At 39.8% G+C, this 14,853-nt stretch overlaps 1 protein-coding gene across 4 annotated transcripts in view; it reads right to left on the bottom strand.

Annotated features, from left to right (window-relative positions):
- The window catches only part of AKAP6 (A-kinase anchoring protein 6), a 599,311-nt gene that overhangs the window by 485,605 nt on the left and 98,853 nt on the right, over positions 1-14,853 (bottom strand). For all 4 annotated transcript variants that reach the window (XM_049705377.1, XM_049705376.1, XM_049705375.1 and 1 more), the window contains exon 5: positions 4,045-4,256. The gene's annotated coding sequence lies outside the window, so the exon portion shown is untranslated. The remainder of the gene's footprint in view (positions 1-4,044; positions 4,257-14,853) is intronic.

Raw genomic sequence — 14,853 nt, 5'->3', positions numbered from 1 at the left:
ATCTGTTTATTTTTATCTCCGCACCTCCACTCCTGCCGCTAGAATGCAGTGGGGTAAGAGATCTGCATCTGTCTTGTCCCACTGCTATGTTCCTAACATTGCCTGGCACATAGTAGATACTCAATAAATAGGTGTTAAATTGAATTGAATACATAGGATCAAAACAAGTTATCATTCCCTGGTTCTAGGATTGGAAATAGAAGGAAACCTGAGACATGTAGCAGGACTACCAACTTCCCTAAATTCCACTGGCTTTTTTATTCCCTAAATAGAGCCTAACTCCTGTGGTCACTGCACCCAGCAACTCCGTTGCTTTCTGGTCAGCCTCCAATCCCTGTAGCTCATGCAGACACGAGCTTGGGCCTCACTGAAACAGGCTGGGACAAAGATTAACTTCTTCCCAGAACCTAGTAATGGCTAATGAGCTCTGTGGAATAATATTTCTACGTATTCATCATACCGGAATCAATATCAACGTGCTGTCAGTGTGTGCATTAGCCCCACAGTCAAACAAAGAACAGCCCTTATGGCCCAATAATGACACTGGGCGTGGATAGCTGGGGATGGGCAAGATGATGCAGAGATGACTATAGCAGCTCTCCTCAAACACAAGGCTTCCAGGATGTTGCACAGACGGTCATTCTTGTACTTTGTCAGAGGTAGGCAGCATTTAGATTCAGCCACTGATGATACTCAGCAAAATAACTCTCTTTTATCTTCCTAACCCATGAGATGGATTATACCTTCCTGACTGTAAGAGAAGTCTACTCTTCTATTCCTTGCTGGTGTTGGCAAGGAATTCAAATGTCTTAAAGTTAGCAGAGCACTACATATGTAGCTGGTAAGACAGGTACAACAAACTTGAATCACTACTGACTCAGGTAAGACCTGCTTTTATTACAACTCCATCATGCCCACACTCATTCGTGTAGCGTTTCCCATCCTCAGATCCTGCTAGAAAGATATGTCAAGCAAGGGTACTGGCAAAAGGTCTGAGCATCAAGTCTGCATTACTTTAATCTCTGGGATCAGAGTAGAATCTGACCAAGATTCATGCTCATCCCTGTAGTAAAATGGATCTTAGTGCTGTAAATGAGATTTCATCCTACGTGTGAAATCTGATTTTCCAATTACAATGAGAAGGGTGGGGTGAGTTTGATAGAGTAAAGATGACTGCTCTTATGGTATACACAGTTAAGATGTTATAAAACTAAGATGACTGTGGGTAAGCAGGTGGACATCACAGTCAAATCACATCGATTTGGAATCCTGGTCCAATAACTTATTAACTATATGACCTTAGCCAAATTTGGTAACCTGGCTAAAACTTAGTTTCTGTAAAATGTAAATAATAATAACTTAATCCTCCTATAAAATGAGATTGTTACTCTCTATCTCATAATGTCATTATAAGGGCTGAATAAGTTACATACAATGTTTAGTCCAGTGCCACTACATAATAAGAATTGAATAAATAAGAGCTGTGGTTGTTACTATGATTTTTCTTTTTATCACTCCACCATGGCCTAGTTATCTACAAAGAATTAACTTCTTTGTACCTTTGTAATTCAGTGAAGAAAGCCATAACCAAAAGCATGGAAGAAGTTAGTTTCTTGTTAGGCTTCCATGGTCTAAACTTGGCCACACAATAAATATGATCTTAATGATCTTTCACTAATCACTGTGAAATAAAATTCTCTAAATTCTAGAAAGTTTCAGTGAAACACCACAAAATGCAGCCATAGAGCAATCTCTCCCTTCCCCCATACACACACACACCCCATCCACCCCTTGGGGATATATTAAACTAAGACAACGGAAATAGCCTTAGCCAGTAATTAAGACACACAGCTAATCAGAGAGCAGCACAGGCTGTGGCCCTCTGCAAAGAAAACGAGCACCCAGGACGACAGCTCCCGTTACTAGGGCTTTGTTCTCCTACAGCAAAAAGAGCACAAAAGCATAAAGTTGGGGAACTACAAAAGCATTTTGAACATTTGCAGAGGTGAGGAGAGATCACAGGCTCCTCTAAACTGGAAGGAGATTCTACCAGATAACTGCGTCAGCCCACACCCTCCAGCGCCTTCCCCACCCTCAAAGCATGACTCCACTTTTCCTATCATTGCCTTTAAGGAATCTGGCTTCTGCGACTTCCAGTAATGGTACAAATCACCCATGATGAAGCAGCTGAGAGCACTGTTAGACAAAAGAAACAAAAATTAAGCAAATAGGAAACTCCTTAAAATGCTGCCTTTGGTTATTTTTATTCCTAGCAATTTATGTTACCAAAGCAAGTCTTTCTTCATTGCTTTTCCTTGCAAGTAATACTTTAAATGAATTCCAATGGCCACTGAGTGATTTTCTCCAGACCCATAATCTAGCCACTAGATGCACTTTCCCCTCCCCCATCACCATCTAGCACTCCTCCCTGTCACCTTAGAGCTTCTGACTTAGCTGTATTCACACCCAGAAGTCCCAGCAGAGCTTTCTGTTCACATTTTACGACATAAAAAAAGCAGGCAATGAACCCATGCTCCTAAGTGCCTGCGATAAAGCCAGGCTGAGCTGACCTCTCCCATCCCAGACAGCTGCATGTCAGGCACATAAACTTAAAGGACCAAGAGCAGCATGTGTGTGATGTGTATAAACAAACTAATTAAATCCAAGATCTTTCATCCCAGCTAGCGCCTAATGGGACCAATAGGCTCGACTCTGTGCAAAAAAAAAAACACAAAACAACAAAAAAAACAAATCACTCCAAGCTAGCAAAAGGTATTGCTTTTCCTGCTTCCTGTGATACATCTCTTTTAGGCTCAATAAACAGCCTCAAAGAAGAGGAACTCAAGGGTTGCCATTCATTCCTGTACGACTTTTCAAATAAAAACTATCAGCTTGGCAGCACTGAGCCAAAGACCACTCCCTGATCCCAAGTGGACACACTGATCAATTGGACTGACATGCACCTCCTCCTTTCCTTCCCTTAGTAGCAATCAGCTGCACCGGGGAAATCCATTGCCCAAAACAAAAGACAACTCACTGCTCCTTATCTGATAATGTCAGGTCATAATTTTTAGAAAAAAAAAAAAAATAATGAAGAGGCCTAAAGACAGAGCTAGGAGTTGAAATAAGCACCATACGTGTTTACATAGAGTTTCAGAATTGAGTTGAGGTTATGACTGAGCCCAGAGATCTGTATTCGCCACAATCACTGAGGACTCTGCTATTTATTCATCTTATCAGATTCTGGTTAAAGTTAAGCAAGAGGTAGCAACACCATTGCCACTTGCAGAGGCTCTCCATAGGGTTACCCTTCACTGCAACTGCCGCAGAGAGGAGACTTGTTACAAGTCAGCCTGCAGATAACTCCAGCTATTTTGAGGACTAGCTAGAGATGAAAAAATATTGTGGCAGTCTTTCAACTAACTATGAAGGACACGGGTCGAAGGACTACCATGTACATCAATAGGCTCAAGTAATTTCATTTTGTTTGGGTCTCTATGTTTTTAAAAAATTCTGTCTTGAACATTCAAGAGATCCCCTTTCACATCAGGGCTATGTCAAATGCTTATTCAGCATTCGTTCCTTGCCATGAAGAAACTGAAACCCAACCGAGGTAAATACTGAATTTCATACTGTAAATCACTTAATATTTCATAAATCACAAGAACAAATAGGGGACCAATGAGCTCTCCCCATAAAAAGGAAATATGTATCTTTACAATCTTTAAATACTGTGAACTGCTCAATTTAGAGCCTATTTGGGGTTTTGCAATAGAAAAATATCTTATGTTTATGAAAAATTCCATGAGAACACTAAAAATAACAGGCAGAGATAGAACAAGAATAATTCCACATATTTTGATCCCTCTATGACTCTTATAGGCCTTTGTCTTAACCCAGCAGCCTGAAAACAGATTTAGGTAAAACAGCCCTTCTTTCCCTAGTCCATTTTAAGCAGACAACATCCCCCCATCACCGCCTTAGCAGACACCGACTAACCAAGAAAACAGCCATAAAATTAAGGCCCAGACATTTAACACTCACCATCTCCTGCTCCCACCGCCTTCTTTTGATGTTTACAGCACATCTGTAGGATGCAATACTAGGAGATGCCTTGTTTGACCTGCTGCATGATGCTGTGACATCAGTTCAGATGATGCAGCTCATTATGGGAAAGACTGCTGTTGCTATGGCAACTGGGATGTGCTAGGAATCCTTGCTGCATTTCCAGTGGAGCCTGAGACAATACGGAAGCCCTGTAAGAAACAGACAATATGCAAAATTTAGATCAAAGGAAGAGGATCCCTCATTGGGCTAAAATCCATAGGTTTAAAAGGGATTTCCCTGAAGTCATTTTGGAAAAAATAAAAATAACCTCCTACTTTGTTGTTACACACTTAGAAAAAGGGGAGGGGGGAATTAGATTTAGCGCTAAAACAAATAAAAACTCAAATGGACAATGTTTCTCTGTTAGGCAATTTGATTACTTTTTCCTCTCTGGACAGCATTTCAATTACTTTTTTAAAAAGTTATTAAAAAGAATTTTTCTCATTTGTCAAAGACGAAAAGAACAAAGCAAGGAACAGAAAAAAAAATTAAAAATGGAATATAAACAGCTGAGAAAGTGACTCTAATTCTAAAGAAAATAGGGTTTAATTCTCAGAATATGGACAAACTCCTACCAACAAAGTCTGTCCTAATCATTTCCACTGATGGACACCAACCCAGACACATGACACGTGACACAGAACCTTCTCACGCAGACTAGCCCCAGCTCTCACTTGAGCATTGGATAGGCAGGCACATGGAAGGAGGTTTAGAATCTAGGGGGCACACCACATCACCTTCAACTTCTCGGGCCCCTTCCTTTGACATGCAGAGAACCCCTACCACTCAGAGCCAAAATGCAAGAGTCTTTTTCTGGGACCAAACCTGGTAGTTGGAACAAATGGCAGACCTGCTAGAAACTTCCAAATCATTGGCATTCCAAACATTGAGGTTCTGTTTTCCTCCCTATGGGGCAATGAGACACACAGGAGGAAATTACTCACAGCCCTCCCCCCCCACAAAAGCTGAAACTGTGTGAAAAGCCACATTTAGATAAGACATAGTGAGGTATTTCTGTAGTTCGTAAAAGAAAAGCAAATCTAAAGCAATCATTTCTTTCCACTCCTGAGCAGAAACAAACATTATGTGATGCGAACTGGGGAGAAGGAGACATGGACAAAGCAGCCATCTCTTGCATATTTAATACTCTCAGACCACGGATAGAGAGAGAATCAAGCTGACCTACATACATCCACTCTATCTGCACAACTCTGGGGAAGAACAACATTCTAAAACCCCCAAATCTAATGAGACAATTATGTCGTCCCCTCCTACTTGAGATTTTAAATGGCATTGTTAACCAGCAGCATGGGGGATGGGGAGATGAAATAGCAGAAGGAATTCAGGCAGTGGCTTGGTAAATGGGGGCTGATAAAATGCCTGAAAGACGCCAAGATCCTAGCAGGGTGCACCATCAGCTATGCACAGAGCATCCCCTCCCTGATGCAAAGCCAGGATTATTCTTGCTTCACCTAATGAGGAATTGGGAGGCCAAGAGCAAGATGTGAAGCTGCCTGCCCAAGTCATCCATGCTCTCAGTCATGCGCAGAGCCTGACTCCCACCCTTTATCTTAGGCCACATGCCACACCAAGGGAAGTAACAGGCAGCCACTCCAGTGTAAAGAGCACTGATCTGGGATTCAGGAAACCCAAGTGTTAATGCCAGTTCCTCCAGTGAGCATCTGTGTAACATCAGGTCAATCAATTAACCTCTCTGGGCCTCAAGTTTTTCACCTGCAGAGATGATGGATTTAGCTAATAACCATGGTTTTCAAGTTTTTTGTTAGTCGTGGAACCCTATCTTCTAATGATACAGACCAAAGCTGGGCTGCCCTGGGTGAGAGGGGATAAGAAGCCCAGAGCCAAGTTTGACGAGCCCTTCTCAACCCCATGCCCCATCTCACCTGCTATGATCTGACCTCTGAAGGCACTCTGATGAAACCCTCAGCCACTGGGGAAGATGGAGTGAAAGTCATGGCTCTATAACAAGATGATAAGCCTTTCCATAACTGAAATCTACGGTTCTATAAAAGGGAGAGAAGAGGGTGGGATCAGGTGTTCCAGACTTGAATATGGCTTCTCAGTACGAGTTTCCTTTGCCAGAAAAATGTCATTGGTTTGGTGGGAAGAGATGGATGTCTCATCAATTCTAAGGCCAAGTCAGACTTTTAACAACCTGAAGTGGCTGAATTACTGGCCCCCAAAATGGCCTAATAAAAAGTGGACCCATAAAGCAGAAGCAAGTCATGAAGTATTTTCTTGCTGTGTGAATGGGGCTGTAGTAATTCACCTTGAATTTCCTAATGGCCTTTCTCACTACCTCCAAATCCTCAATTTGTGGTGTTGTTTTGAGGATTGCATGCACTAATGTTTATAAAAGCATTTGGAAACCAAAAGCGGAACCTTTGTTAATATTGTCGTTAACAGCCCACTCACCCCAGTCAGGGGAGGCTATTTAGCTCTTGCCTGTAGGTCCAGTAAGATTCTGGACTCTGGAATAAGATGGTTAGGAAATGGCTTACAAGGTCTGCACAACTACCAATGCGGGCTTACCCCTCACTATTCACTTCGACAAGGGGTTCTCCCAGAGGACAGAGCCAGGGCCATGGGCAGAATGGATAAACGCCTCCTCTTGGAGAACAGAGTCAGGGCCTTACCAAGGAAACTCTCCTACTTCCAGGTGGCCATTCTTACTAGCCAAGGGTCATTTCTACCCTAAGCAATGTTACTTGGCTATACTGTTGACATTTTATTATTTTCAGGTTTCCAGGAGAACAGAGCTACAGAATTAACCAAAGGTTGAAATCTTATGCAGAAGGAGAAGGGGTTTAGTTAATCCTTTACCAACAATGCCCAATTCTGGAATTCTGGCTTCAAAATTGACCTTCATTCACAAAATATACAAATACTCAAGCACTCTAACCACAGGCCTACATGACCATATACCCATGCTGGCTGTAGATGCTGTTTTAATCAGTACAGTATATACTTTCTGAGAACATTTGTTGGCCAAAAATATTTGGACACCAAATTACAGTGGTCATTTGTGGCTCTTACTGTTGTCAAATGCACACCATCCCTTCTACTTTTTTTAGATAATCACACAGATATTATTATTAATCATGGGTGATCAGAATAGAATTTGCAACCATAATATTAATAATAAGCTCAGTTATTATTGTAGTTAGCTAATGTTTGGATTTATTATTTCCTCTCAGACATTACCTCTTCCACATTCTGACTTATATGCTTTGGGTGGGAATCCAACCAAGGAATGCAGAATGCCACTCAGTCTTAAGCCAATAAGCTTGTTCCATCCCCAGACATACAGAAATTAGTTCAGAGATGATATGAGACCCCACTGAAGCCAATAAGATACAGTGAGACATTTTAAAGAAATCACTGTTGGCTCCTGGTTTTGAAAGGGTGTCAAATCTGAAGTAGCTCATCCATTTTGTATTCATGAGTGAAGAATCTGTCTAAGCCAACAGAGGGAGGGCTGAGATAAGTTGAGAGAAAAGAAACTGAGTTCTGATGACACTGCTTGGGCCAGAAATCAGCCCTACTCTGACTCTGTAGGTTATAAGAGCCAAAAAGCCCCTTTTCTGCTTCAGCCAGTATGTTTTGGGGTTTCAGTCACAGTAAACAGAGCCCTAACTGATTCAATCATTGAAGAAACTGTGTAAGGCATAAATTGGCACCATTAGCATGAAGCGTACTTGGAAGAAAAAAAAAAAGCTTGGGCTCTGGAGTGGTGCATGAGACTGAACAGTGAGACCCCTCAAAGGGTTAGGGTCGGGGCCAGAGCTGGCAAGACCCCCTCACAAGGAAGGCGCAATGCATTATTCATCTTTTCTCCTGGACATTCCCGGACTTGACAGTGACTACATACTCCAATCAGCTTAAGCCCCATTCCTCTGCCCTTTCCCAGGCAAAATTCCCATCAGCAAAGGCCAAAAAGCCTCCAAAAGCCCAGGGAGGATGGATTAGCTCCTGATTGAACACCTCAATTTGGAACCTGAAGCAAACCTTGGGGTGATTTTCGCCAAAGAAACTGGCCCCAACCTGTTCAAAGGTCTCCCTGTCATCTTCTGAATTTAAGATTTTCTCTTGCCCAACTTTAGAGTTAATATGGTTTGCTGCTTCACTAGATTTAACGCCAAACAAAAACATTCGACATAAAACCAAGTGGCTTTAATGTGCTGGTGGAAGTCCAGTTGTGCTGAGTTATATAGGTAAAGGAAATACCTATATATATCAGGACCAACATATGATGAGGGTTTATGTGCTGTTTAAACTTTGCACTGGCATTTCTGGGGCTTTCCTGTTGTAGTACTCAATTTTTTCATAGGTCTTAATCTTATCTACTCAAGTAAACAGCTCTTTAGGGTACTACCAATGTCTTGCGCTACTTTTGATTCCCCCATAACCTTTAGTGCACTCCTAGGCATAAGTAGTCCCCTAACAAGTCCTTCTTAATTTCTTTTTTGTTAAAGTAACATTGTTTCCATTCCAGGCAAAGAAAAATTTCCTAACAGCTTTCTCCTTATCACAGCAGAGTTTGAAATCTTATAAGATTTTACTAAGGCTTACATGTGTAAATCTTTTCCCCTTCCTTTTGCTGCCTAAAATAACAAAAAGTAATTTGCTACTAAGAAAATCTGACCAAAAATGATAACGCAAGCCAGCAAACATTTAATCTCTGTCTCATCAGAGACAGAAGGAATAGTGATCATGATACCTGTTTCAAGTTATTTACAACTGAGTCTTTTAATTAACATAGCATTTTCAGCCCAAACGGTCTTTTAAAAAACTAGATTACCTCCCCTTACCTGAGAAAAATCATGAATAAAACAACTAACCCTCATTTACATTAAAATAACTAACCCAGCATAAGCATAATGCATTCTAGAAATATGGAGTTTCCCGAGATAACTTTAGTTAGAAAAAGTGATTCTTTTCTATGGAAAAGAAACAAATTACATCATACCTTCATATGTAAAATTCCTACAGTAAATAATATGTTAAAGGGCTCACTAAATCAAAGTTACAAGTAGCTCTGATAAAAGAGATTTGTTTTACAAGGTACAAACATTTTTTTTAGTGAATAATCCAATTTAGTAAATGTACTCTTAAAAATCAGCTCTATATAAAGTACAGAGTTACACACCATTGGTAAAGTTATCTTCATTTGCTAGAGTGCTATGAAACAAACAAGAGAGCTGAAATGTTCAGCCGATTACAAGTATCCATTTTGCTTTACATCTGAGTCGTTATATCAGGCTGCCTTATATTCCATTAACTGGACGCATGTCTGTCATGGAAACAACTTCAAGCATCTTCAGGGCAAAGACTAAGTCTTCCAGAGCAGAGTAGGTTGTGTAGCAAACACTTGTCGTGTACATTGCCTAGTAAATGCTTCTTTACATGAGTTTGTCAAACTCAGAGACTTGATCCTGGCCAGCTAAAGACATGCAATTAGAAACTCCCAAACCACCAGTCAATCATAAATATACATGCATATAAACACATACACATATTGACTTGAAAACATAGGTGAGAATGAGTTTTTGCACATAATACCAATATTTCCCTCTTACTCTAGCCAGTGATAATATTTTACTTTCAAATGTATTAATTTACTGCTGGTCTAAACATTCTATCAAAATGTATTTATTGTAAAAACATTTCACCATAATACAAAATATTATTGCTTCATGGAATTCTTTGGAAAAAGATTACACAGACACAAACATAAAAGTAAATCTAAAATATTCATAAGTATACATGTCACAAAAAGAACATATACCATAATAAATACACTGAGATAACATACAAAACAATAAAGTCAAGTAATAAAAGCACTGCTTTACCTAGCTCTATGTTTATAGTGCTTGCTCGGTGCTATGGACTGAATATGTGTATCCCCCCAGAATTCACATGCTGAAATCCTAACCCCCAAGGTAATGGTATCAGGAAATGGAACTTTTGAGAAGTGACCAGGTGATGAAGGTGGATCGCTCATAAATGGGATTAGCGTCCTTACAAAAGAGGCCCCAAAAAGCTCCCTTGACCCCTTTTACCATGTGAGGACAAAGCAAAGAGCATTGTCTATGAACCAGGAAGTGGGTTCTCACCAAACACAGAATCTTCCAGCCCCTTGATCTTGGACTTCCCAGACTCCACAACTGTGTGAAATTAATGTCTGTTTTTTATAAGCTACCCAGTCTATGGTATTTCTGTTATAGCAGCCCAAACAGATTAAGATCCCAGCTCCTCAAAACTAAGTTGTGTTTCTATATACCTACAACAAAAGAAAAATTAAGAAAACAATCCTATTTACAATGGAGTCAAAAAGAATAAAATACTTAGTAGTAAATTTAATCCAGGAAGGTGAGAGATCAGTACACTGAAAATTATAAAACACTGATTGATGAAAGAAATTAATGAAGACACACATAAATGGAAAGGTAGCCCATATTCATGGATTAGAATAAATAACATTGTTAAAATGTCCATAATACTCAAAGCAATATTCAGATTCAATTTAATCTCTATCAAAATGCCAGTGCATTTTTTACAGAAATAGAAAAACAACCCTAAAATTTGCATGGAACCAAAAAAGATCACAAATAACTAAAGCAATCTTGAGCAAGAAGAACAAAGCTGGAGGCATCACACTTCCTGATTTCAAACTATCATACAAGGCTATAGAAAGCAAAACAGTGTGGTACTGGCATAAAAATAAAACACATAGATCAATGGAACAGAATAGAGAGATCCAAAACAAACCCATGCATATGTGGTCAACTAACTTTCAACAAAGGCACCAAGAACACAAAATGGGAAAAGATAGCCTCTTCAGTAAGTGGAGCTGGGAAAACTGGATATCCACATGCAGAAGAATGAAATTGTGCCCTTATCTTACATCATACACAAAAATAAATTCAAAATGGATTGAAGACTTAAGGAAAAGACCTGAAACCATAAAATTCTCAGAAGAAAATATAGGGGAAAAGCTCCTTGATATTGGTCTTGGTGGTAGTTTTCTGGATACAACATCAAAAGTACAGACAACAAAAGCAAAAATAAATGAGACTACATCAAACTAAAAAGTTTCTGCATAGCAAAGGAAACAATCAAGAAAGAAGAAAATATTTGCAAACCATATATCCAATAAAGGTTTAATATCCAAAATATAAAAGAATTCTTACAACCCATAGCAAAACAACAATCCAATTTAAAAATGGGCAAAGGATCTGAATAGACACTTTTCCAAAGAAGACATACAAATGGCCAAAAGGTATATGAAAGATGTTCAACCTCACTAATCAGGAAAATGTAAATCAAAACCACAATGAGATATCACTTCACACCTACTAGGATGTCTGTTATCAAAAAGACAATAGATAACAAATACTGTCCAGAATGTGGAGAAAAGGGAGCCCTTATACACTGTTGGTGGGAATGTAAACTGGTACTGCCACTATGGAAAACAGTATGGAGGTTCTTCAAAACATTAAAAATAGAACTACCATATGATCCATAAATCCTACTTCTGGGTATATATCCGAAGGAAATGAAATCACTATCTCAAAGAGATATCTGCCCTCCAATGTTCATTTCAGTATTACTCACAATAGCCAAAATATACAAACAACCTAAGTGTCCATCAAAAGATGAAAGGATAAAGAAAATGTGGAAGACATATATAATCTGTGGAAGATATCTACATACGGGATTTATATCTCCCATTCCATATATGAGTGAGTGTGTGTGTGTATATACACAAAATACATTCAGCCATAAAAAGGAAGGAAATACTGCCATTTGTAACAACATGGATGAACCTGGAGGGCATCATGCTAAATGTAATAAGCCTGAGAGAGAGACAAATACTGTATGGTATAAGTGGAATCTGAAAAAAAAAAATTTAACTCATAGAACAGAGAGTAGAATGGTGGTTGCCAGGGCCTTGGGGAAGATATTGATCAAAGGGTACACACTTTCAATTATAAGATGAGTAAGTTCTGAGGATGTAATGTACAGCATGGTGACTATAGTTGATAATTCTGTATTGTATATTTGAAATCTGCTGAGAGTGTATCAATAGACCTTATGCATTCTCACCAAAGAAACCAAAAAACAAAAACCCAGTGACCATGTGAAGCAATAGATGTTAATTAAGTTGATTGTGGTGATCATTTCACAACGTATATGTATAGCAAATCATCACATTGTACAAATTAAATATATTACAATTTTATTTGTCAACTATACCTTGATAAAGCTGGGGGATAGAGGGAGAAAATAACAACAACAAGAAAAAAGATACCCAGATCTTGTATGGAATTTAGCCAACAAGAAAAAAGACACCCAGATCTTGTATGTTTCCTAACGAATATAAGATCAAAATACTTCAGGACCTGTTTTAGTTGGTGTGCTGGCCCTTGGCTTAATGTCTTAAAACACCCAAGAAGTGTGGCATAACTGTAGATAGTACCTGCTGTAGTTGGTCAGCACTTTAATAATGTGCCATTCAGGTTTTAAAATGTTAGTGGTGTGCTGCAGAGTATCACGAATTGTACAAGAGATGAGCTAGACTGAACAAAAAGATGATGTGTCACAGTAAAAATGAGCCAGCACCATTTATCTATCTGGAACTTCAAGTGGTGATTTAAAATAAGTAAATACCACCACCCCACTCCCCCGCCCCCCGCCGAAGTGGCACCATTCTGAGGCACTGTTTCTGATGCTGTGTGGGCTCCCATGTATTGGTGGGCTTTGAAATCAGCTTTGGAGTCTCCTTCATAGGAGACAGTCTTATGAGTAACTGTCATGCAGACGGTGGGACCTGAGGAGAGTCTAAGTCCCACCTGCCCCATGGTCTCCCTCACAAACCTGCTTTGGTTCCTAAATTACCTCAGAATCCACTCCACTCAGTTGGAAGCTAATGAATGTTTTGGAGGAGAGGTGTCACCATCTGCCATCGCAGCCATTGATACCCGCAAGGCAGTGCGTGCTGTGGGACAGGCACTAAGCAGACGAGTGGGAAGACAAATAGGTTGAAGCCTCACCACTAACAGCCACGGGAAATCGGGCAAGGCATTAACCTCTCTCAGAGTCCTCAACTGTAAAATGAGGAGTAACTGCTGAGAATCTAGAAGCAAATGCCATATTTGTAAGTGTTATAAGAAAGAAAGAGGGAAAGGAGGAAATGAGTAAAGGGAAAGGGAAAAAGAAAATGTTGGAAGGGAAAAGAGAAGGAAGAAAAAGAGGAAAAGAAAGAGGGAGAGAGGTAAGTAAAGGGACAGGGGAATGAGGAAGAGAAAAAAGGGCAGGGAAAAGGGAAGGAGGAATGAAAAAAAGAGGGGAGGAAAAGAGCAAGAGAAATGGGGGAAAGTGGAAGGGGAGAAGCAACAGGAAGGGAAAGGGGCACAGAGTAAGGGAAAAGGTGCGAAGGAATGTAGGTTTTGGAGCCTGAATTCTTCTAGGCTCTGCTCCCACCTAAGTGTATGTCCTTGGGCAAAGCATTTATCTAAGCTTCACATTTTTCCTCTGGGAAATGGGGATAATAATTCTGCCTTTCAATGTTATTATTAAGATTATCTATTCATTTTTTCAACCAATATTTAGTGAGCACCATTCTAGGTACTTGGCATGTATCAGTCAACAAACAGACCAGAATCTCTGTCTTTGGGGACCTGACATTCTAGTGTGAATCGAAGTGTCTAGCATGGTACTTGGCATATACCAGACACTCAGTAGACGTTAATTAACATTTTCATTGATACTAACAATGTATGGTGTTTATAAAATGTAAAATATTATTATTAGCTCAAATTAATCAGATTAGCCAGATTCTATTTCTATGGAGAAATGGAACTTAGAAGAGGTAAACTCTGCTGAGGAAGGGAAGAAAGTTCCAGCAAACCAGATGATACCAGGGAGAGAGACTGAGGTGGAACCCCTGCGTGCCCAGGATGCACCACCCTGCAGCATCAGTTGAAGAAAACTGCTCTTCGACCGAAACACCCACTGTGGACTGTTAAATGAGGAGAAAAATACTACTATAATATTTGAGATGTTACATGTATTTTTCAAAGCCCCCCAGGTTATTCTAATGATCAGTCAGGATTGAGAACTGCTGAACTAAAAAATTCATATGTGAATAATTAAGAGTAACTTTGCTGCACTATGTGAAGTATAAGTATATAATTAATGTACATGAAGGATCGCTATGCACTTCCTGTGGCTAGAACAGGAACTTCTGAGTTTTTCTACTAAGGGTGACAAATTCGTTCTGATCCACACTTTACTTGTTCACTTGACTTACAGAAGGTCAGGGGGAGTATGCAAGATGAAAGAAGTAGAATGAAAGGATCTTGAATGTGCGTTAAAGAGGGCTCAGTCTAGGGGGTGAAGGGGGTGTGGAGCCACTCAGAATTTTAAACTAGGAAGAGGCATATTCTAAAGGCTATCCTTCTAAGAGTTTTATAATACGTCCTCATCTGGAATTCCTAGAAACAGGCTCTTCTATTAATCTTTAAATTGGTATAGTTCTCCCTTTTTTTTTGTATCTAAAAGCTATCTTTTAAAAATACACTCTCGGACTTCCCTGGTGGTCCAGTGGCTAAGACTCCGCAGTCCCAATGCAGGGAGCCTGGGTTTGATCCCTGGTAGAGGAACTAGATCCTACATGCTGCAACTAAGCGTTCATGTGCCACAACTGAAGATCCCGCATGA

Source organism: Orcinus orca, chromosome 2, assembly GCF_937001465.1.
Source record: "Orcinus orca chromosome 2, mOrcOrc1.1, whole genome shotgun sequence".
Lineage (NCBI taxonomy): Eukaryota > Metazoa > Chordata > Mammalia > Artiodactyla > Delphinidae > Orcinus > Orcinus orca.
The sequence above is the reverse complement of the archived record's forward strand: the minus strand, read 5'-3'. Positions and strand labels throughout refer to the sequence as shown.